This window comes from Pyrus communis, chromosome 9 (assembly GCF_963583255.1).
Source record: "Pyrus communis chromosome 9, drPyrComm1.1, whole genome shotgun sequence".
Taxonomy (NCBI): domain Eukaryota; kingdom Viridiplantae; phylum Streptophyta; class Magnoliopsida; order Rosales; family Rosaceae; genus Pyrus; species Pyrus communis.
This window is the reverse complement of record NC_084811.1, coordinates 11,816,010-11,819,068: the sequence shown is the minus strand read 5'-3', so window position 1 is coordinate 11,819,068 and position 3,059 is coordinate 11,816,010. Positions and strand designations below refer to the sequence as shown.

At 30.9% G+C, this 3,059-nt stretch overlaps 1 long non-coding RNA gene across 2 annotated transcripts; it reads right to left on the bottom strand.

The window, feature by feature from the left end:
* Positions 1-528: 528 nt before the first annotated feature.
* On the bottom strand, positions 529-2,700 carry LOC137744084 (uncharacterized). 2 transcript variants are annotated; one of them, XR_011069586.1, is made up of 6 exons: positions 2,595-2,700; positions 2,317-2,416; positions 2,165-2,210; positions 1,605-1,652; positions 1,382-1,427; positions 529-632 (listed from the first exon to the last, which is right to left on the bottom strand). It is a non-coding gene; the product is annotated as an uncharacterized lncRNA (long non-coding RNA). The 2 variants fall into 2 exon arrangements; XR_011069585.1 differs by lacking the exon at positions 2,595-2,700 and having other exon boundaries at positions 2,317-2,565.
* Positions 2,701-3,059: the final 359 nt, after the last annotated feature.

Genomic DNA, 3,059 nt, shown 5'->3' with positions numbered 1-3,059 from the left:
GGCCTTCCATTGAATAATTTCAATACCTGCTATTAGACCATTAAGTTATATTGCTTTCCTGGCGTTTTTGTTTTATTTATTTATTTTTTTATTTGTCTGTTTTGCAACGCAAATGAATAAATTAAGCTCAACTAACCATCATTTAACAATGAGAGCAAAGGAAACCACCCACTTTGTAAGAAGATGCACATTAGGCATGCGAAGGTGCAATTTTAGTTTGACGAATTCCGCCCAATAGACTCGTTATTGAAAAAAAAACAAAAAAAAAAAAGGAAGAAGAAGAACAAAAACATTAAATTGACAATATGATGGATGCTGTGGTGTTTTAGGGTTTTAGTTATAACTAGATAGTTTTGCTCGCGCGTTGCTGCGGGATCACAAATTGTGTGAAAATTTTATTTCAAAGATATAAAAAGATTGTATGACAGAAAATGCTGAATAAATCTTTATATACGAAAGATTTGATTGATACAATCTATATACAAAAGATGATGTGCATATGAAAAAGATTAATCTTTACTTACATTCCTGCATTCTTACTTTTTTCGAACTCACCTACTTTAACTCCTCCACACTCAATAGGCACGAACCTTCATCTTTCTTGTTGGATTAAAAGCTGGCAAATCGCAGAGCTGAAACCATTTTCATTCAATTACAAAGTTGTAGAATCAAAATATCAATTTTATCAATTTACGAAATCACAAATATGCAGATTAAATTGCATGTAAAGAAATGTGTAAATAGAAAAGTATCAAATTGCAAAAGAAATGTTAACACAACACCACAACAATAATAAGAAATCTCAAATAATAACATCTACCACATATGATTTTTTAAAATGGATACCGGTAATAGATAACTTATAGCTTTCACTTGCTTACTGTTGTTAATGAGATACAAAATACAGCCAACAAAAGAAAACATAACAAATACCAAAAGAAAGATTAAGCTCCCAATCAAGTATTTAAATGAAAGAGATGTAAAGGTAGTCAAATAACTGAAAAACATCAATGTTTCAAATAATAACCATCACAAAATTATTCCACTCAAAGTCCCCTAAATAACACATCATGGGCATCCTGCCACGATTATCTGAGAATATATCATTGGTTCCTGTTGAAAATATACTGCATTATCTTGAATTCGAAGTACAAACGATGAAGAATGCACATGAAGAACACACAATTTCTATGCAAAACAATTTTATAATGTTATAATGTTGAATTGGAAATTCAGAATGAACTTCATTAGTTCAATATGAAAAATTCAAGAATTTAATTACACTGAAAAATGAAAATCACAAAGCAACGAAGAAGCAAGCAAACTACAGAATTCAAAGAACCAAACATGCCAGAACTGAAACATTAAAAATAGCATTTACCTATTTCAAAGATAAAAAATCCCAGATATCAGTATATCAGCACTCCCTGCAAAACACCAAAATCAGAAAATTAGAAAAATCTAATTTGATATCATTGTATCTTAAGAAACCACCAAATTTCCAATCAAAGAAAAAGTAATAAAAACCCCTGCATAAAATAATCAGAAGATAAAAGCTGAAATTTGTAAAGCATTTGTGCATAGCACTTATTAGAGGAACTTACATATGGATGAAAGTGTTGGTCTCTTGTATCATGTTAGAGCAGCATTAGCTGGAATTTACAAATATAATACATTCTGAGCATTTGAATGATTCACTTTGCACAAAACCTAATCATCCAACTGTGCAGAAAAATAAAAAATGCACAATGACAAATTTGAATCTATAGTACTACAATAAAGAACGGAGAAAAAGTTACTTATTACAACCCCAGTTTTTATTGGTGTCATTAACCCCAATCTTGTACCATATACCAAGGTACTGAAAACATACTGTTTCACATTTAATTACACTGTTTCACATTCAATGTGCACACATAAAATTAGTATCAAATTTATTTCAGTAATGGCTCAATGGTGTAAGGATTCTTTATCGCTTGTTTTGACTTAGACAAATTTTTTCATCATTGCGGCTTTATTTTTTTCTAATACCATCACGTAAAATAAATGCAAACCAAGAATATCTAGAACAATATAAATAAGGAATTTCAAAACGTTATAGCAGAAAATCAATTACATGCAACTTTTCTTGAAACACTCTTTAAATGTAGAAAACAAAACTAACCTTTTTTGTAGTAGCGATGATAAGGAATTAAAAACCAAAACAACATCTGCTAAAAAATACAAAAAATCAAAATCAAAATGAAAAAAAAATAAAAATCAATCTTCAAAACCATATGCAAAATAGCGGATTTGTGTCATCATCATTATCCTCACCATTATCATTATCATTACCCACTTGCAATTCCTTGCTGTCTGGTTTCAAATTACTCTTAATTCTCATCCAAGTTAATGGGTTTTGAATCGCCACCAACTTCTACAATTCCCAAATCACAAAATTCTAGTAAAGGGTATGCCAAAAACACAAATTCAAAATTCAATTTCTTTTTGTACAGGACAATAGAAAGATTGAGACTTTTTTTTACTTCTACAGTTTACACACTTTTGAGCTCTAAATTTTCTCGGAAACAAACAGAAAGTCAAAGAAGTTGTACCTGGTCCAAGAGAAGAGCAGTGCTAGAAGAGATCTCTGGTGACAAACTTAATAAGATGGACCAAACCATTGAACAAAGAAACCCAGTGAGACTAAAAGAACGATAATCAACCATAACAATTATAGTTAACAATAAATGTAAAAACCCAGAACCATTAATCTTCCTTAAAAATATGAACTATTGTCCTTATTACTCTGCATTTAACCAGATCGCAAACAATCTCATTAGATCTCATGATATCTTGAGGGGGCATAAACACATGTAATTATCAAGAAGTTAATTCTCCAATTTCTAATCACAAATTCCAAACATAAACAACAGAGTGCAAGGGATAAGAACATATTGGACTGATGAACGGAATAGCTAATGTGATGAAAATGCTCAAACCTTACCAACAACGCTGCAACTCCTGAAAAATCATAGACTCACAAAATCTGGTTTTACCAGGCAAACCGTGGACAACCC